This window comes from Fundulus heteroclitus, unplaced genomic scaffold (genome assembly GCF_011125445.2).
Source record: "Fundulus heteroclitus isolate FHET01 unplaced genomic scaffold, MU-UCD_Fhet_4.1 scaffold_69, whole genome shotgun sequence".
Taxonomy (NCBI): Eukaryota; Metazoa; Chordata; class Actinopteri; order Cyprinodontiformes; family Fundulidae; genus Fundulus; species Fundulus heteroclitus.
Genome location: NW_023397132.1, coordinates 1,469,745 through 1,491,989, shown reverse-complemented (window position 1 = coordinate 1,491,989; position 22,245 = coordinate 1,469,745). Strand labels below are relative to the sequence as shown.

Sequence of the window (22,245 nt, the reverse complement as noted above, 5' to 3'; positions counted from 1 at the left end):
TAAAAGCCAAAGATAGGACAAAGGCGATGTCACACCTCTTAGAAACTGTTGATTTCATTTCTTTTTACTTTTTGGCAACGAACCTTGAAGAAAGGAAGGGAAAAAGAAACAATATGGCATGCAGTACCATGCTGCTTTCTGTGTGGGAGTGAGGCAGTGGGAGGATAATACACATTCTCCAGTGGGTAGGCATTTGTGCAATAAATAACCAGTCTGAAGTAGGCATCTTCTAAGCAGACTGCATAAAATAAATTCACTGATGTACAATATACTGTCTCTTTGTTAAAACAGCAAAACAGAGGGCATTCAGGCAATAAATCCCTGACCAAGGAAAGGAAGAAAGAAGTTCCCAGAGGACAAGCAAAGGTCTTCTTTGGAGTACTAGTTCAGCAAAAAATTAAAATTGTGCTTTTTTTTCTGAATGTTCGGGGCTTTTTTTTTTAAATTTGGTATATGGATTTTGTTTTAAGTAGAAGCTTAACCCCATCTAAATTAAAGCAAAATTAAAATTCCATTTTGAAGTGACCTGATTTTTTTCAAGACCTTTTTTTTTTAGATTTATTTTTATGTCAACATTCACTATAAAGTTACACTGAATGTTTGGATAGTGTTCATGAGGGATAATAACGTGTGATATCCACAGGGCCGTGTGCAAGATCGTTTGTGTGCATGCCTCATCTCTGATTGCCAAAGTTCGACCGGTTGGTGCATCCTCGCAGCTGGAGCTCATAAAGTACAATGAGCAGGAACTTAAAGAGGAACAGATTAATGGGGACAAACGCCCAATTGTCTTGCTCTATGGATGGTAATCAGGTCTCACCAAATGTGTTGCTCTTGGATTATTTGAGGTTCCAGACTGACCCATTGTCTTCCTGTCAGGAAAATCTGTTCCTGGGTTCCAGTCCTCTTCCTCTTTGTTCTCAGAGTTTGTTGGAGAACTCACCTCAATGGCCTCCATGAATTTTCTCATGTTCCTCTGGCTGCTCCCCCCTGGATTTGCTATCGGGACCCCTTCCCAATCCTCCTGCAAAACTTACCTACGTATCCACCCTCCATCACTTCACCATAATCTCCTGGAAGAAAGAACAGGAAATGATTATCAACCTGCCGATCACAGCCTCTTTGGGTATACTCATCACCTCCCTGGAAACTCCACCATCCCATCAACAGTAATAGAATTGCCTTATTTCCATCTTTATCACATATAATCAAATATTACTTCCCTCAATAAACTGACTTACCTCTTCCCCTCAGGGCCTTCCTGGATGGTCCCCCTGAACCTAGAAGAATCATTTATTAATTTGCTTGTATGAAATAGCTGTTCAAACCTTTCATTGTTTTCCATAGTTGTTGCCAGCATGACAGTCTGAAAAAAAAAAAAAAAAAAAAAAAAAAAAAAAAAAAAAGCAACAATATCTTAACAGAAAGACACTGTCTATTTGAAATTCAGATTTTCTCAAATCAAGCTCCATTTAATTTTTCCTTTTTGTCCAGACTTGAAAGGTACTAAAATCAAAAAGGGTCTTTGATGCAATTCTAATGCCAATTTAAAGATGTTTCCTTCAATGTCCATTCACAGGGTATTTATTCAAGAAGATAACATTTATCATTGTTGTGCATCAATGATCTCGACATAATCTTTGAGAACAAAAGCTTGTACAAAAGTATTAACTGTTGACAGGGTGGAAAGCTGGAGACTTGTTAAATGTAAGCTATTATTGTACATATATAAATATAGTACAGAAGGTTAACTACAGCTGCAGTTTCTAGATAGTGATAGTTATCATGGGTATCATATCATATCGTGTGAAGAAACCCACTAGGAAAACATAATCCTATTTTTGCATGCAGAAGGATTGTTTTGTGTAGAATTTACCAAGGGATTTAATTCAGAAATAGTGTGTAGATGTATTAACTCCAGGGAGCACATTTGTTGCATAATAATTAAACCAACTATAGTTAGCAGACACTAATGAATTACTGAATTACATACAGTCAGGATTGAAGTTTTTAATTTATGCAATGTGTGCTTCAGCTATTTACCACTGTTGTCTTGCTGTTGTTTATGAGCGCTTTTCAATGACATTGTTAAAAATAAAGTTAATTGGCTTGTACTTATTTTGGTGGAGTCATTTAAAAATTATCGTAATACACACATTTTAATTACCAACGAGTCCACTGATAATTTCACTTTGAAGATGTCAAAGGAGCGCTACACCAGGATCTCATTATGTTGAAGCCTTTCTGTTACCTGTCAGTTGAGGGCGATTTTTCTCCCAGAAAGTTAAACAATCATATGACTTTTACTTCTCTATCAACACTGTAGCAGAATGAGAAACTTTAGGGTTCCCAAATAGCAGATATTAATGATGCTGCAGTCCACAAACATAGCTTTTTTTTTCTCTTTAAAAGCCAAATGGTTTATTATGGTTGTCCAAACATCCCAGAAGGTGCATTGACTCCCATTCAAATGATGTGACTGATTTTGCACAAGAGCTAAATACTTAGATGTGTTGGCCTTATTTGGAGGTAGATTTTGGTCCCACTGACCTGAAATCAGCTGTCAGTGGACATATGACTTAATAGGACATCCTTAGATTTACACCTGACCCTGGATCAGCAAATCATTTATTCATTCTTTGCTAATTTTCAGACAACAGTTTGTTTGTAGTTGTTGATTTTATCCCTACCAAGTCGCATAATAACTACAGACAACTAAATTTTGTTACAATCAATCAGACAGGGGGACTGTAATCCCCATTCACACTTCAATGCATAATTTTCCTTTCACTTCATAATCATGCCCTACTTAGAGTCCATCTGTACAAATAAAGTCTGTTTAGTGGTTGTTACATAACAGAATGTGTGCACATTTGAGACTGTTTTTGTAAGAGACTATAGTACGTGGAGAATACCTCTGTGTTGGTGAAACTGTGGTCCACATACCAGGCTGCGCTTGTATAGCAATAGTATTGACATTTAAGAGTCCAATTCTAGTTTAATTTTAGGAATTTAATTCCTTTTTAAATGTTATACAAATCTGATTGAGATACTCAGTTACAGTTGTTAACTTTGTAGGTCCGGGAATGTATACTTTTTCTTGTTTTAGTTCATCAATAGCAAGTCGACATGAATTGATGAGTATTATAAGTGAGTGTTATTTCTGCATATATTTACCTAGGTAATTATTTAAATAAGCATTAATCCAGAATCAAAAATAAATCTCCTCTTGTTTTTTGTGAACTCAGTTACTAATTCAATGGAAAGATAGAAAAATCACTGTTTAGAGTGTAGACCTTTATATCTCCTATAAATCAAATACAAATAATAATTAAAAAAAAAAACTACCTGCATACGGTCTGGCTTTATGTAATCCAGGTAGCCATTAAGTCTTTGTACAGCCTAAATGACCCTATACATCAGCCTGAAAATCTCCGGTTCCTTTAAAATCAGACAGTTTCAGTTAAAGGTACTTTCTGGTGTGAAACTAGCTCAGTTTGTAGTTGAGCTGAATAGCCAAAAAATCCCAGCAGATCTCAAGGTGTGTCAACACTGTTCTCGTGACCTGGGTGCTGCAGAGCCACGCCCATTTGAAAGAAGTGGAACAAATTCACTTGATTTTCTAAAGTTGAAGATTGGTCACCTCTTTGCTGCGTTTAGAATGAGATTCTGGTGAGTTCACAAAGGAAATCAATTCCTTTTACCTTTTGGGTACCAGCGCAGGTGAGTGTTGGTCACTAGACATTCCTACTTGGTTTATAGAGATCTTCAACCGCAGAGACCTGCAAAAAAAAAAAAAAAAAAATCCATGACTTTTGTCAAAGGACCAATGTAGCAAAGAGGGTGGAAGTAAGTCTGTTACTTATGCCCCTGGGTCACCGAGCGAGGTAGTCACAGGCCTGCATCTGCTGACCTGAATAGAGCAAAGCCATCTTTATTGGAGTGATGTTGTGATGATTGTTTGGTCGGTGCAACCAGACAGCCAGAGAATCAGAAGTTTTACAGAAAACAGGTTTATGTTAACGGAATCAATAACCACAGATATGATGTACATTAAAGAAATATAATTTGTTTTCTTGCCTGGTATGTTGAAATGGTCAAAGGACGTAGGTGATGTAAAACATATGCAAATTGATGCGAAGTTGGTTTTCAATGATGAAAAGATAAAAATGAAAAGCTTCTCTTGTGTTCCAGGTGAATTTACATTGACACTATATTCCTATTGTAACCTCCATATTAACCATTCACGTTTCAGCTTTTCTTTGAGACTAAGATTACACATATATGCCTTCTAGTAGTGAAGACATACTGCAATGTTTAGGGGTAGTTAATTCAGACAGGATGGTGAATCGCAGAGCTCCTAACTGAAGAGGTTAACAACCTATGGATCTCCATGTTGCAGAATCTCATTCATTGGAGATTAATTTACTCCCCATATTGGATAGTCCCCTAATTATCAATTGTGTGTCATGTATTACAGTAACCTTTCTGACCTCTATTTAGAACCGAACCAATCAGAGTGGGGTTAATTCAGCCGATGATAAATTTGGCCCAATCATTTTTGCTCCCCTCCCATGGGTGACTGAGTCACTTTGAAGCGAGTAAATGTATTTCCAGCCAGCCCGCATCAACATGTTACCTCGTTTTACTGTCTCTGTTAATAGAACACATTCATCAAAACCACTTTGCATATTGCTGTGCTTCTAAATACAGCACTAATGATACTTTCCTAAATGCATTCTCAAGCAGCTTCCAAACCATTAGATTAACACAAATGGAAATTCTCTTAATTTATTTTGTGCTTTTTTGTTTGGTGAATTTTTATGTTCCCCAATGTGACACGTCATCCTTTATGGGGCTTCAGCGCAATATATCATCCTCCACCAGATTAACTCCTAAATAACATGCCCCTGACAGCCTTTTCTATAAAATAGAGCAAATTTTCATTAAATTATGCATGCAAATGGAGGAAAATGAGAAATTTAAAGAAATTGCCCATATTTCTAACAAGCAAAGGTCAGCACTGTGTAAACTTTAGATCATAATTCTTTCCTAGTCTAAAATAGTCCAGCAAAAGGGCTGCTGTCCGAAGAAAGGACTGTGACATCAATTTGTATGTGTGTATCGCACAAGAGCACACTTAAATGGAAGGCCACAAGTTTCCTCGAGAGTACATTTTCTGCTGAACAGCCAATAGCAATTGTCTTTGAAGGCAAAGTACAATGGAGAGGGGAAACAAAAGCTTTGCTCTGTTCCAACCTAGGAATAAGTTGGTAGGCCTAAACAATGACAGAATGTCCTTGAGTAATAAATTTATAATATCCTTCAGGTGGAAGTGGAAGAAAGCAGCTTCTGATTGGGTGTGGTTATAAATCATTCATTACACTTCACATCAATAATTAATATCCTAACCTAGGCTGAATCCTTTAGTTAAATACTGTCACACGTTAGAAGGTTACCATTGTAAACTTGCCTAGGCAGCACTTTGTGAACTTCTGATTGCAAGCTTAGAGACTCGTGTTTGTCTTTGCTTTGTTTTTTTTGCCTCTCTCTTGTGAGGCCCAAGGGCAAAAACTTGACAGAAAGACATCATAGATTTAGTTAGATAGGTTTTGGTATACATTATTTATTTTTGTCTGCTTTTCCTAAACAAACACTGTATGCATCCTTGGATTCCTTAGTTTAACAATTTTTATTGTATTTCCACAGACAATGCCATTTGGTTAGATTTTTATAAGTTTTACTCCTGTTTGTGAAGGCTTCTTACAATGCTGATCAGCTTATCTGATGAAAAAAGAAGTTACAAACACAGTTTCAAGCAGGACTTATTAAGAACAGCTGTCAATAATCAAATACCTTACAGGGTTTATAAACTCAGCAAGACACTATGTTTGTGGCTTCAGAAGAAAGCTGACCTATATTTAAGACATTTTAGGTGACATTAAAATAGAGACAAGGATCTCATATTATTCCAGTAAGTACAAAATCAAGAAAGGTTTCTTTATTGTTGACCAGACCATCTATTACTTTTACTGCTTATTCGACTTATTGCCTTATTATTTTTTGAAGAAGCAATTCATTCATATTGCACTGCATACTACATTTCTGTACTCACTAAAACCTACACAGAATTGAATACATTTATTCTAGTAGTAAGCTGGCAAGAAGCAGAGAACACTCTGGACAGGTCGCTATCAGATGGCCAACACAGAAACACACCGGATGGGCAACAATGCATGCACACTCTCAAATGTAAGCACAATTTAGAATCCCCATGCTTGTGATCGGTCTGTTTGAGGGGACTAAAATACACGAAGAAAACACATGCATTTAATGGAAGCAATGAAAACACAGCAGGCTTAAAGTGAAAACAAGTGAATCAGACGTTCCAAATTAGTAGAGACATTTTTTTTTATATGCAGTTAAACACAATTAACGAAAAGAAGGCTTTTCACTGGCTCCTTACACCGTTTCTAAACATGCAGCAGCAACAACCAATGCATAGATACATTATTGGATAATTTTGGACCTATAGCTACAAAGGCATCATCATCTATATATTTCTTTTTGATTCTTGAAACATCTAAAAGCCTTTGGTTGTCTTTACTGTTCTAGATGAAGTATGAAAAACACATCTGTCCTGCAAAGAATTAACCTGGTAAGCCAGACTGATCAGGTCTCTGTTCTGCACATTCTCAAGGAGGGACATTCTGCAGAACTCTTCAAGCTGACTGGGTGATACAACACCTAGGGCCTGCCCATCCAAGGTTGCTTTTAGCCAATCACAGTATCAAATTAAAATATAAGCAGCGGGTGCCATGAGGAACTACAACAAGTTACGGTGGTCAAGGAACTTCTTGCTGTTCTTCTTTCAAAGAAGAAATCATGGATTCTGGAAAATCAGATGTGATTTCACTAGCTAGGCGTGCGTCCTCCTGTGCTGCCATGTTTATTTTGGTTCGGCTGTTGGCTTGGCAGGTCTTGTTTTCATCACAGCTGGCATTTCCCGCCCTAAAACGTACTACTGCAATGTGATTGGTCCGAACCGCTTTTGGTTCAGGGCAATTGGGATTGAGATGGGAGCGGGACAAGATGGATTCTCGTTTGTTTGTGAACACACAAATACAGCAAGAAATCAACTAGCAGGGAAGGTTAGAACAAGAACACCTCAGCTGCTCAGCATTGAAACAATGTTAGTAGGAACATCATACAATTTTTTTGAAGATTGTTTGAATACATGGAGTTTAACCCACACAAAACAGTGGAGATGATGGTGGATCTCCCATCATCTTCAATGAGAGCAAAGTGGAACTAAAGTCAAAAACGAAGGAGCAGATTCTGATTCTGATTTAATGAATTATTAGATTTGGACTTCTAATGCTGCATGGCTAAAGTCTAATGTTTATTGACTCAGACAGGTTATGATAATTTCAAAAAGTGCTGATTGGGAAGTTTCATAGCTGTAGCAACTTCTGTTGAGCTCTTGTTCAGTATATGTGCCATGCACAGCAGAGCTCACAGGCTAATCGATCACAGCTCATTAGTGACAAGAAAAAGGCTTCTGAATCAAGACCATATGGCTCAGGCAGAGAACTTGCTGTGTCCCCGCCCAGAACCTGCTAAGTGCCGGGCTGTTTCTTTACACAAACGGAACTATACCACATTGATTTTATTAACTTTTTAACTTGCATTTTGGTTGTTTTTTGCATCAATCAATCATCATCTGTTTGAATGGCAAAGTTAAGGATGACCGTTTGTAAAGCCATTGCCACCTGAGTCACGGCACCAGTGAAGCTGCATAAAGTCACCACACCTGGTTTCTGTTTGATAGCCATATGGTAATAACACTTCATCAAAAGATTTTCAAAAGTAGGTTAGCAATAACTTTGACAGCAACTGGATGCCTGTCTGTGCTGAAACATGAACAGACTGACCAAGTGGCAAAAATAACTGGGGGGGGGGACTGTATGTCAGCTGCCTCCAGCAACGAAATGTCTGTGCTGATTTAAGTTTAGTAAACTTTAGCTTTAAATCACACTGGAAGAATTTGGCATTACAGGATCCCTACACATCAGTGACGCTGTGTGAAAATTGCAAGAAGTATTTATTTTTTTTCATTTTGTACCTTAAAGGGTTTGTATAAATGTGCTCTCTTCCCAGTCATTGCTGCTCTTTGATGCTTTGATCCTGCTTAACAACATTTAGCCTGCACATACATTTTCATGGACGAAACTGTAATATCCTCGATTCACATTCCTGTATCTGCCTCCTGTTTGTGTAGCCACTTTCATCTCCCATTCCATCAACACTTCCAGTGCTTTAGTGGCAGCCACTCCAGCTTTCCCAGACAGAAACGGGTTGGTGCTCTTGTATCCTGTAAAAACGCTTTTGGAGGTTATAATATGGGGTGAGAGCAAAGCACATGACTGCCGACCAGCACTTTTTGTCATGTTAATACATCTGCATATAACGCTCTGCAAATAGGATTTACTGTACAGGGCCCCCCTATGAAATGAAATTGCAGTCTCATAAAATGTACTTTTAAAGGAATTGTGTCGGGGAACTCTGGGCAGTAAATTAAACTCCTCTGCCAGCATTAGATAGAGGGGAAGAGTGAGAGAGAAAAGAGGAAGGGTAGCTGGATGTGTATGGGGGGCAGCTACAAAGCTCTTGCTTGCAGAGGTCATGGATCCTCTGTAATTCCACACCTCTCCATTTCAGCTTTTATTTTTATTTTATTGCCAGTACGGCCTTTCCTGAAACAATTGTCGACACTGAAGCCAAAGCATAGATTTCATAAAAAAATATTTAAAAGGCCACAAACCACCTTGAATTCAATGTGTGTGAGATTAAATGTGCATGCACGCCTGTATAGACCTCAATCCTTTGCACATTAAGTGAACAGTTGGAGTCTGGTTTTGGTGCAGAAGTTTAAGTTGCCTCTCACTCATGACACATTTTGAAAGTTGAGGACCAATTTTGGAAGGATTCTCCACACTGCCAACTCACAGAGCTCCTCTCATTAAGCCACATGTACAGTGGAAACTCAGCCGCTCTCCAGACAGAAATCGTCTAGGACCTTAACATCACTCCGGTCACTGACATTTAACTGTAATTCGGGGATGTCTACTGTGCTTCCTCAAATCTTTTCCTCTAAAAAAGGAAAAAAGAACCTTCAACACTCGCCTTTTGCTTGTGTTTGGTTGTACGCCTAGCTTTGCCAAAGAAAGGCAAGGCAAGGTTTGATTCCAGCTTCCACTTGCTACATGTCAATGTGTCCCTGGGCAAGGCACTTAACCTCAAGTTGCCTACCGAGCTGCGTCTTGGTGCATGAATGTGTGTGGTTATGCTTAGGGCCAGTGACAAATAAAATATTTTTATTTCTTGAGTTTCTTTGCTTGTGCCTGAGCTTTACCATCTATTTTCTACTCTTTCAGTGATGTACTGCTGCATCCTAGATGCTCAAAGGAACGCATCCACAGATCCTTCATCCCAGCTCTGCTAGACTTTATCATCTCTGCTTCTCACAACACACTCAATGAGTGTTTATTAACATGCTAACTTGCTGATCACAAATAATTTACACCGTCTCCCAGACACTAATATTTATTTGCACATGCTTTAGCTAGTCTGAGGTGTGTGCTTGTACAATCAAGCATATTGCATTATTTTTCATTTCTAACATTGTTCTGTCAATCAGCTGCTGTCTTCCTCTATTATAACTTGAATATTGTATTTCTTTTGTATGTAAAGTATGCATTTTCACTCGAATATGCTGTATTATCAATTATTAATTTGACTATTTTAAATTTTTTCCCCTTCTAATAAGTAGATTCTCTAATAATGGACTTATAATGAAAGATGAACATAAACTAATAGTTTGTAAGTTGAAAGTAGGGGAACACAAAGATCGAATGGCCCAATTTCCTTCAGCTAAATGTTATTGTGCAAAATATCGTTTGTTAACCTTGCCTTCAAGATGAATTCTTACACTATTTGTTCATTCACAAAGACAAGAGAATACATCTTGTTCCACTCTGGCCTCAACCATTTGTGTCTAAACCAAAAACGGTTCGGGGCAATCAAATTGCAGTATTGTGGTTTAAGGCGGGACATACCGGTGCAACGAAAGGAAGAGCTGAGGAGCCCATAGCTGAACCAACGTAATATTGCGACGCAGGAGGACACATGTTTAGCTGCTGCTATTACATCTGTTTTGTAAAAATGCATAATTTTATCTTTGAAAGAAGAGCTACAAGAAGTGTCTTAACTAGCTTACCTTCTTGTAGTTTCTCATAACGTCTGCTTCTTACGTTTTAATTTGATACAGTGATTGGCTAAAACCAACCTTTCGTAGGCGGGCACTAGGTGTTGCATCGCCTAGCAAGCTTAGAGAGTTCTGCTGAATGACCCTCCCTTCCCCAAACAAATTTGATGGGAGCAGCTCCAGATAGATAATGTACAGAACGGACAGTGCTACACATCATCAATCTGGCTGGCCAGGTTAATCGTTTATGTTTTTTGGAGAAACTGTTGTAGTAAGTGGTGTGTGGACAATTACAGACTTCCTACTATGGAGCAGGGGCCATATGGCAAACTGCTAAGAGGGTAGTTTCCCAACCATGTGTGGACATTTGTCCATACATTAGCCTTACCTGCTAATTCTCATTTGTCCACTGGATGGAAAGAAGGGTTATCTACAGCTGAATGTACACATGGATAATGTGTACTTTCAGTCTCTGATTTTGTAATCCAGTTTTACAAGTTAACCTATATGCTAATCTCCTCAAACAGTTTAGGCCAATAAATTACTTAGATTGTCCGTTTACTTACTTATCTTGTTTCCAAACGACTCAATGGGGACTTGTCCCGTTTAATCTCCTGGCATCTGAAGGAATGCAGTTTAGAAATAGCATAAACAATAGTCATTCATAATAAATTCTAAAGGCATTTAATATAGCTGAGTCAATCTTAAATTTTTGAGAAAATACCTAACATTACTATCACATAATGCAAAGGCTTTGCTACTCTTTTGGTAACACCTTAAATAACAATTTGATATTCAAGTAAAGAAAATAAAAAATGTCAAACCTTTGGATATATCCATATGACTCTCCTGTATTTCTATATACACTGATTTAGATAAATACCAAAAGAAAAGTTCAAGAATGACTTTCTCTCCATCTGATTCTCTTTTCTACTTCAGATCTCACATGGATGCGATGAAATGCAAGCTTTTATTAAAGCATTATTTTTTTTACTGTTAATCAAAATGTATGTTCAAAATTCCTATTCCTATTGTATATACTTAAGTTTATACAATTTCATTAATTTTTGATGTGAAAGATGGTGCCTATAAGGAGTGGAAAAAAAATATTTGAGCTTTCCAGTTTGCTTTTTATATAAAAAAGTCTAATGATTACAATGATGCGTTTTAAAGTTGGAATTTCATATTCTATTTGCATCAACTCTGCTTTTAGGAACCTAATTCAAAACATTTTCATTTTAATTTTTGTGAGAATTTTTGTTTGTTTGCAACCCTTTTCAAGATATCACTTCTCTGATGGTAGTTCATCATAAGAATGTTTTGATGAAAATGTTGTCAGACACGACAGCAGAAGTTCACTATGCGTTTTAGCGGAATATTTCCATGGCCACATTCTGTAGAAAATCTCAATAGTGTCTTTGCAGTGTCTTTGTTTAATAGCATCTCTTTTTCTGTGCCTACAATGTGTTTTTTTCTCAATTTTCTGTGTTTCTTGCTCCCCCTTTAGAAGGTTTCTGCACTTTTATTCTCTCTTTACTAACCCTCCCCTCCTCCCTTCTATTTCACGCATCATTTCTCTGTTTAATTGCCACTGGCTGAAACCTTCTCCATATTCCCCACAGCTCAGCATTCTTCTAGTCTTACACTTTAACAGCGTTTTGTTATTCAATTACCCTACTGCAGACAAAACTAAGCAAGGCAGACCAAGACTGTGTGGGCTCTCATTCACTGAAATACCTCTGTGGGCAGCGGCCAAACAGTAGGGATAACGAAACAATACACAGGAGTTACTCTTGTCTGAACTTAAAGGTGGATGAACAAACCCAGAAGGCTAATCATTGTGCTCAGGCTTGATGCTTACAATGGTTGTATTCATTTCTATGAATATGAAAAAAAAATTAGCTCAAGGCAGCCAAAAGATTTTCCGTTGAGAAGGAAATCAGGAGAAATGTTTTCTCAGAGCAGTGGTTTGGAGACCTAAGATATAGACAAGTTATATAAGGATTTAAAAGTGCTTTCATTAGCTAGGCCCACACCACAGAGGTATGAGTGTAAAGAATTATTGAAGGAAGGGGTTGAAGGGTTGGATGCTTCTGGAAGTGAGATCATCTGAGAAGATTATTAAGAAAGGTTTGGGAGAATGAGACTCAGCGTGGGGGTGCAGTCTTCTGAATAGGGCTTCCTGTGCCCACTTAGGACCCCCCCCCAGATGGAACCTGCAATGAAGAATGAGGAAGTAGGGATGCTGATGATGGTTGAATGGAATGAAAGGGGGTGAGGATGATGGGATGAAGGGAAGGAAAATGGATGAGGATGATGGGTTAAAGGAAAGGGGATGAGGATGAAGGGATGAAAGGGAGGAAAATGGATCAGCATGATGGGTTAAGGATAAGGGAGGGTAGGGTCAAAAGAACGTAACAAACTGAGAGGGATGAGTGAGCTGGGTATAAGTAGGCTGTTGGGTAATTAGAGGTGCGGTTGAGGGTTGGCCCTGCTCCCAAAACTAAGTTAACTTATTAACTTCCCTTATGGAGTGACTAGTTCTGACTGTAATTCAAAATAGAGGTGAAAGGCTGCTTTTGGTAATAAAAAAAAATACCAAATTCAAAACACTGAATGCCTGACAGCATTGGGACATATGTTGTAAGTTCCACTTCGGTTCTGGCAAGAATTCATCTGGACTCCCTTATCGGCAAACCCATGAATGTAGACTGGAGCTGTGCTCTTGAGCGAGGTGTCCCACAAACCTAACTCGCTTACGTCAGTTTTGTCCGAAGGAATAGGTATAAATTCCAGAACAGTGCTGTGAAAAGCGTGTGGAAGGATACCCACAACGTTTGACCCAAGTCATACTGATTAATACGAAATTCTATGTCAAAAAGTAATAAAGAATTTAGTCTAGTGGCTACATGTAATGATTGGGCACAAAACTTTATATCAATATTTTGTCCAGGCAGACGGATACATATTATATCATCCAGGATGGTTGGTGCCATTTATAGTTTGTCTTGTTTCACCATATGCAGTGTTTCTTGACATCTGTGGACTAGTTGTATAAAATGTCACATTGCATTAAACCCACCAACCCCCTAGCAACCGCTGTGTTTCAGAGGTCGACGCAGATGCACATTCCTTTTTTAAGAGAACTACAGCTGTTAGCTCAAGCAGTTTTTCTGAGCTGTTATTAAAACGTATTAAAATAACATGACACAACAACTCTCCCGTTGTTTTTATGTGGGACCTTTTGGAATATGCTGGAAGACAAATAAATGCAGAGATTCACGTTCTGGCTACTGGCAATAGCCCTGGGCTCAGCGAGGAGAGGGGAGAATCAGGGCAAAGAGCACTGAGGCTCAAAGATACTGCACAGTCGGACAGATCACAAACACTTTGGGGAGAGGCTTCTGGTGCACATCCCCTGTGTTCACACCAACCAGTGACAGGTGGCATATGCCGTTGCTGTATTGTAGACGGCCGGAATAGGTCTCCCAGTGGAGTTGGCCTTCATGGCTCTTGCTGCGTGTGCGATAGCCAGGTGACCGTTTAAAAACATGCCCAAAAACCACAACCTGTGACTCACACAATTTTTATAACGACTTGGCAACACTAACCCGTCACGCAACGTACAGTTTGTACGCTTGTGAAATGACTGACAAATTCTGAACAAGCCCTTGAAAAACGAAAGTTTAGTCTGGTTTAATCCCAGATAATGAGGGAAAACAGGTAAAGTGTGATTTATGGTATGTATGTAAATAATTGGTTTTAACTGTATATTTTTAAATAATCTCAATGAAGCCAATACTCTGCCAGTGACAGAAAAATGCTAAAGCTAGTGAGTAAACAACTGTTTGGTGTGTCTTCCTCTTACTTTGGACCATTTTGTCAAAACCGAATTTCACTGAAGCACTTTAATTTAAGACATAGTGGATGAGTTTTGTTTGATATGTAAACGAAATGACTTTGCATGTGATTCATTAAAATTTTCCACAAAGAAACCAGTTACCATCTTTGTACCATAATCAGGCCAGCCCTGTTCATTTCTAACAGTAGCTTTTAGTAGCTGTGACAGCTTCAAATCTCTTCACAGCGAGCAGCAAAGTAAACGCTCATATTTGCGCTTGTAAGCATGAATATGAATGCTGAGCTGCAGCAGGACGTTTCTAGGCCACGCACGCACACAATATGTTAACCAGCAAAGCAAAAAATACGCACAAACATTGCTTATCTGTTTCTCTCTAAGGCCTCACACATTGTAATGGGTCTATCTGTGTCGCAGGCACGCACAAATACACGCACGCATGCACAGACACACACACACACACACACACACACACACACACACACACACACACACGTAAACACAATTCACCAAGGTATCCAGAGTAATTATCAGGCTGTTAATGATTGCCGTGCATCAGCAGTGCTCCAACTATTCATAACAACAGCTTCTGCAGGCCCCTACTGGGCCCTTGAGACTCCTTATCACGCACCACACCACTTGACGGGCTTAATGCAACCTATTAACCAACAAAAGTCTAGATGTGAAGTTTGTCAAACCGCTCCCATCAGTAATACAGTTTGATTTATGTTTTTGTATCAGTCCTAAGTTAAGCACTGGATTGGGATGAGATAGATTGATTTTTTTTATCTTCCTAAGAGAGGATGGTGCTCTGAAAACTGTAATTACTCTTGTAAGCACTATGGTGGAATGAGGGAAGCACAGTCACAACTTATCTTTGGTATTTTTCCAGCCTTGTCTGAACAACAATGGGGCCTGTGTAGCATATATGATAAGGGTGTATGGAGCTATTGCCATGTTATAGCCACACACGCAGTCACGTCTTGACAGCTTATGAAGTCGTTCTTCTTATCCTTCAATCAAGCCCAACCCTTATCTGCATTCATGCTCTCTTCTGTCACTGACCCCTGTCAATGTCCCACAGAGAAGTTTTTACAGTGACATATAGAAGGTCGATACTGTCTGTGTGCTTGACAGTAGGGAGTTGTCACTCGGGCCTTAATGAGAAGCTTTCTCTGGTGTATGTGCATGTGATGCGCATATGCATGGATTTTGGTTTGGGGCATCATGATTATTAGAACAATATCATTGACAGCAAGACAAAGTATAGCTTAAATAAATAGATATAAAACCACTGATCCTTAAGAAATGTACACTCCTCATCAGGTTTGTTTTGGTAGTATTTTTTCAGATGCACATTTTTTAGCAAGGTGCATTAACTTGCTGAACGTAGCCAACAGAAGGTGGGCACATTGCAGTCACAAATGGGTGGACATTGTCAAGGTGTGGTGTATAATGAAAACTGAATCAGTAGTACTACCCAAATGAATGCCAAGAGAATACCTCTTCCTGCTAGATGGATGCATTGACTGTGGGCTTCATAAAACACAGTGGACCAACACCAGCAGATGACATGGCATCCCAAACCATCACTGACTGTGGAAGCTTCACAGTTTGAGGGACATGGATTGTGTGCCTCTCCATTCTTCCTCTAGACTCTGGGACATTGACTTTCAGATGAAATGCAGAATTTAGTTTTTATCTGAAAACAGGACTTTGGACCATTGTCCTGTTCCTTTTCTCCTTACCCCAGGTAAAATGCTTCTTACATTGTCTCTGGTTCAGTAGGGGCTTGACATGAAGAATGCAACGTTTGTAGTTCATGTCTAGTATTTATCTGTGTGTAGTGGCTCTTTATGAAGTGACTCCAGCCTCAGTCCACTCCTTGTGAAATTTCTTGAGTTTGCTTGACAATCCTCTCAAGGCTGTGGTTTCCCTCATTGCTAGTACAACTTTTTCTGAGACACTTCAGAGGTGGGAAATCCGGCTTCAGGAATGTGTAGATGGTTTTCCTTCACCTAACTAGTTAACTTAACTTTGTTCACTTAACCAGGTGATTTTAGTCCCTGCCTATGGAGTGGATCTGGAAAGCTCAATGGTTGGAACCAATCTCTGGACTGGCTTTTTACTTTCTGAACCTGGAATCCCCACCTCTATCACACTTCTTCCTACCACTCAATTTTCTGGTAATATGCTTGGATACAGAACTCTGAATAACCAGCTGTTTCTGCAATGACCTTGTGCAGCTCACCCCCTTTGTGAAGGGTGTCTATGACTGAACATCTGTCCAGTCTGCAGTCTACCTGTGTCGCCAACTGACTCAGAGTGAGAGACCCTTTAAAGGCTCAGGAAACCTTTGCAGCAGTTTTGAGTTGATTAGTTGATTAGGATAGAACACCATGAGTTTCCAATAATTAACTTTTTCACAGTATTCTAATTTTCTGAGACACTGAATTTTGGAGTTTCATTATCTGTAAGCCATAATCATTATTATTACAAGAACAAAAAGGCTTGGCATGTATCATGCACTGTGTGTAATCATTGTATATAATATGATATTGCACTTTTACAGGCTGCACAGTGGCGCAGTGGGTAGCGCTGTTGCCTTGCAGCAAGAAGGTCCTGGGTTCGAGTACACCCCTGGGTCTTTCTGCATGGAGTTTGCATGTTCTCCCTGTGCATGCGTGGGTTCTCTCTGGGTACTCTGGCTTCCTCCCACAGTCCAAAAACATGACTGTTAGGTTAATTGGCTTCTCCAAATTGTCCTTAGATGTGAATGGTTGTTTGTCCTGTTTGTCTCTGTGTTGCCCTGTGACAGACTGGCGACCTATCCAGGGTGTACCCTGCCTCTCACCCAGTGAACACTGGAGATAGGCACCAACAACCCCCACGACCCCATGAGGGATTAAGCGGTTTGGAAAATGGATGGATTGCACTTTTACACATTATTACATTTTCTTGAGATGTACCTGTAAACTAAATTCTAGCCTTACCGTCTGAATTTTGTGGTTGAAATCAGGACTCATCTGACAAGGCAATGTTTTTCCAATCTGTTACTGTCCAGTTTTAGTGAGCTGAGTGAGTTGCAGCCTGAGGTCTTCTGTGGTTGTCTGCTGGTGTAGCCTATGTGCTTCAAAGTTCAACAAATTAGGCATTCTACTCATTCTCCTCTGACATCTTGAAACTTTACTTGGACTTTGGCTGTTTGATTTAAAATACTTTTCATCTCATAGCATACTGAAAGCGCATTACTATGGAACAGTGCCTTGTTTTAACAGTCTCAAAAATCCAATTTGTTTCACTGGACTTATTTCATTTAAAGATAGGTTAGATGCAGCAGAAATGACAGAAACTGAAAAATAATTTTATGATTTGTTGGGTCAATGTTTACTTTAAAAAGCACCGTCAGCTCTTATTGTGTTATTGCGCAAATTAAGTTCTTCTTGCTGGTTGTTTGGCAAACAATTGGAAAGAGCATTTATAAGCTTTGGTATTATTATCTAAATTAATTGCATATCTGGTTAAAATACTAGTTAAATTGTTGATATTCAAAGATATACAACTGCATTCAACTCCTGTCTTGTTGTTAAACTGGTTATTTATCGATGTCTTTAAACCATCAGTCATCTGATCTGACAAGTATTACACTGGTTGTAGTTTGCATGTCCCACATCCTTTTTAAAGGGGACATATCATGCAACATCCACTTTCTTTAGCTCGCACTCTCTTGGAGTGCAGTTTTCCGTTTGAGTCAAACTTTTCAAGTTATTCAGTTTTCTTTCTTCAATGTCAAAGTATTTGCTGTGGAGCTCCTAAAACAATGACTTCCAGCTAACCAATTTTGCGAATCCGCCATCTTTAGTTTTTGCTGCGATTTTGTAGTCCAAGCTCAAGGATGCAGAGGCTACAAGTGGATAAGTCAAAACGTTTGGTTGTTGGGTGTAGCAATCCACATGTTTCTTTACGGCATCCCCCAGCATACTACAAAAATGGGCGAATGGGGTGGAATGGAAGACTCTGCGACCTGAAGGAGGGTGGGCTGCGAAGTGCCCCACTTACAGAGTCCGCACCTAAATTAGTTGCTCTCAGCCACACAGCGTGTGGAGCTAAATTGACGAAGAATTCCGACAAAAGCATTGCAGTTCCACTTTAAATAGATCACAACTGAATGATTTAAATATAAAAAGGTAGAACTTGAAAGCATGATAAGTCCCCTTTAAAGTCAAAAATGGTAAACTTAGTTTTCACGTTTTAAATATGTTGTCTCCTGAAGTTAAGACACACACAAATACAAGTTCTTACTAGAACATTGCTTCTTTAGATATCTTACATCCAGACAAAACATGTAAGTTACTATCAGTTTTTGCCACCCGTCAAACCTATTATTAATATCAAGTGACACAAAGCAGCAATTTGGATAAAGGTAAGGGGAAGAGCTGATCTGCCAGTCTCTTAGTGAATGATGTTTGAATATTGACGGACCTTAGGTTCAATGGATAACTAACGAGTAAATTAATAAAATGTACACAATGTACCACCTCATTTATTTAAGGTATTTGATTTACCGTCCTTTAACTTTTTCATTTGCTCGGCCACTGTGAGAGTGTCACACATTAATTATCTTTTTTAATCAAAGTTGTGGATTATATGTATCATTTGTATAAGGTTGACTTGGAATTATGCAATTTTCTAAAAGGGGAATTACGGTTTGATAGGTTAAAGCATATTCAGCTATCCATACGTCGGTGAATTCTGTCTAGCCATTTATTTGAGGCTGGTACGCTATTCCTATGTTTATTTTTGGTGTTTACATTGTGAGGCACTTTCTGTCATTCATATAACTTTGATCTTTAAGGTTTCCAAATATATCACATTACGAAAGTACATGAACTCAAAGTGAATATTGCACTCTATGCAAGTTGAGATAAAGTTAATTGCAAAAGTATTCCTACCTCTGACAGATTTAAAATGAACGTCAGTCAATCAAGATTCCTGAGTGGAAATGAGACCCTTACCTCTCAAACGAAAACATAACATAAACATAAAAATAAACATAAAAATGTGTATGAGCTTTTTAAAAACTGACACACCTTTTTAATTTTAAATTTTCAAAGGCAAATGGAAATATACATTTTTCTCAATAATAGGGGGTTTTCAGCTGACGTCACGCTCACGTGACTACTCAGCGCGTCCGCCATATTGGGTGGCAGTCGTTTCGCACCGTTGACCTGCATTGTATGACGCCTTAGGCAGTATGGGGAATGGGGAAAACGTGTTTAATGGTTGGTTGCACGGCCCGTGGAGGTGGAGATCAACGCTCTTTCTATCGCCTACCAGCCGTAATAGTGAATCAGTGTGAAAAAACAAAACAGCTCTCTGAACAACCGGATATCCAGGTCCGATTTGGATGGTGTTAAGCTGGAATACGCCAGAGTCTGCGGTGCTCACTTTGTCACAGGTAATCAACTGTTAAGTATTTAAAACATGTAAGAAGAATATATTAATAATAGGGCTTGGGCGTTATGACTTATTACTTTCCGCGGCTGCCATGTTGACTGCCTCCACCGCCTCTACTGCCTATGACTACCGCGTACTGTACACCCTCTCTCAGCCGTGTTTTAATTTGATTAATTTCACCTTAACTTGATTTCAACCATGGTAAACCGTTGCTGTATTGTGGGCTGTAACAGCGCAACACATGATCGCCATGGGAAAAACATAGAAACGGGTTAATTTTCCACCGCTTTCCTGCCTGGAGGCGCAACCACGGAGAACAACTGTTAGAGATAACAAAGAGTCGTCGGCTCGCTTGGATCGCGGCTGTAAGTCGACCGAACATAACTTTCCACAGTATCCCGATGTCAATGAGAGTGTGTTCTAAACGTTTGAAACACATAGCAGCTAGTTAAAAGTACAATGCGTGAGTGGTTGTTAGCACTGACGGTTAGCATGTGCCAGAGCCCGTCTGAGCGCAGCTTACCTTTGAACGAGTTGCTGTGTTCCCACTGTTTGCTGGCTTTATGATCTGCAGCTCCTACCGGCACCAATACAGTAAATACAACTTAATTTTGCACTGGTCATTGTTCTGCTTAAATAATTAAAGCCGCGAGCGGCGTCGATCGGCCTTGCAGCCAAGCGCTTTCGCGCACCGCCGGCCGCCAGCCACCGCAGAAGCATGCGACACATTTGCGTCGGATTGTTTACATTTTTACCATCTTATTAAAACTCACCCGTCCACGTATGATGGCGATTTCCTTGATGTACATAACCAGATGTGAACTGGTTGTGAGCCTCTAGACCCTTGTAAGCTCTCATTTCCTCAAGAGTGTGCAGAGGGTTTTCACCGAACACCAGGTAATGCACTATATCGCCGTGCTCTACATTTGGCCAATCATCTGGATTACGGCTAAACAAGGCACCGTGGAGGGCATAGGGGTCCATATGGTCGATCACGGAACATTTCCTCAGATATACGTCCTTATCTGGTCGCTCTAGCGTGCTGGCGTACTTATCCATTCGCAATACGATAATACGTGTACGACAACTAGAGATAAGGAAGTGTACCACCCAATATGGCGGACCGGAAGTTGGCCAGTGACGTCAGTGAAAACCCCCTATTAATGGAAAATTATATATCAAAAATCGTATCAATTAAAAGTATCCTTGCAATAAAGCCTTTTTTATTACTGATGACCAGCTATTTGCATGTTTCCACTGGCATTTTGAAGATTTATCTCTAGAGATCAACTACAAGTCTTTGAGGATGGACAGCCTCCTGACCATGAGCCAAATGTTTTGCTTCAACAGACACAGTGTGCTGCTTCTAAAACCATTATTGAACATCAAAAAAGCTGGTTTCATCTAGGATTGTTCTGTATTCAGCTACCTTAATCTTCACATTCACCCAAGTAATCTTCACTATCCCTGGTGAAGATAAGCATCACCACAGCATGATATTGACACCTCCTTGATCTAACATGGGGTGGGCGTGTTCATGGGATGTGCAGATTTAGTTTTCCTCTACACACATTGTTTTGCATGAAGGCCAAGAAGTTACATTTTGATTTTATCTGACCAGAGCTCCATTTTCCATATATTTTGTGCATCCCCCATATCACAGTTGTGACTTTTTTAATGAATTTACTCCAATGATGGCTTGTCTTATTACCACTCTTCTACAAATAGATAGATTTAAAGAGCAAAAAACTATCAGAGTGTCACACCTGAGCCGTGACTTTCCTTAGCTCCTACAGAGGTTACTATCGGTGTCTTGGCTGCTTTCTCTGATTACTAGGGTCTTCTTTGCTCAGCCTGTCAGTTTGATGGTTGAAAGGATCTTCACTCCATCAAGGGGAATCATGAATGTGTCTCTCAAGATGAAAATCCTTAAAAAGACAGCTTCATTTTGATTGCAATTGTTCCCTTCAAAATAAAATTGTCATCTGGAAACTAAATCAGTAACCCAAAAAGCCAGAATGGAGCAAATACTTTTTTCATATTGCAATACATACTCTATGCATGCACCCCAATTTTTTTATCACGTTTTGATTGAATGAAAGTAGGAAGGAGCATAAACTTACCTGATACTACCCCTCTTTCCTTCTACATTTATAATACACACATATATGCCATAGGAATACATGCATTTTGATCTTAGATGTTTCAGAAGCGACTGTACTTTCTCCGGAGGATGAGGAGAGCCCGCCTGCCCCCGCCCATCCTCACGACTTTCTACAGAAGCACCATAGAGAGTATTCTGACCAGCTGTCTCTCTGTGTGGTGTGGAGGCTGCAGTGCCTCCGACTGGAAGAACGTGAGGAGAGTGGTGAGGACAGCAGAAGGGATCATCGGGGCTCCTCTTCCCTCCATTAAAGACATTTCATCGCAGCGCTGTGTGTCTCGAGCCCGTAACATCATTAGGGACCCCTCACACCCCCACCATAGACTATTCTCCCTGCTGCCCTCTGGAAAGAGGTTCCGCAGCATCCGTTGCAGGTCCACCAGGTTCTGCAAAAGCTTTTTCCCTGCTGCCATCAGACTGTTGAACTGCTGAAGTATAAAAACGGACTGTGTACCACACTCGACCCGCTAATTTGCACATTTGTATGTATCCTTCAAT

At 39.6% G+C, this 22,245-nt stretch overlaps 1 long non-coding RNA gene across 1 annotated transcript; it reads left to right on the top strand.

The window, feature by feature from the left end:
- Positions 1-880: 880 nt before the first annotated feature.
- On the top strand, positions 881-1,369 carry LOC110368824. The gene is made up of 2 exons (XR_002428433.2): positions 881-1,169; positions 1,255-1,369. It is a non-coding gene; the product is annotated as an uncharacterized LOC110368824 (long non-coding RNA).
- Positions 1,370-22,245: the final 20,876 nt, after the last annotated feature.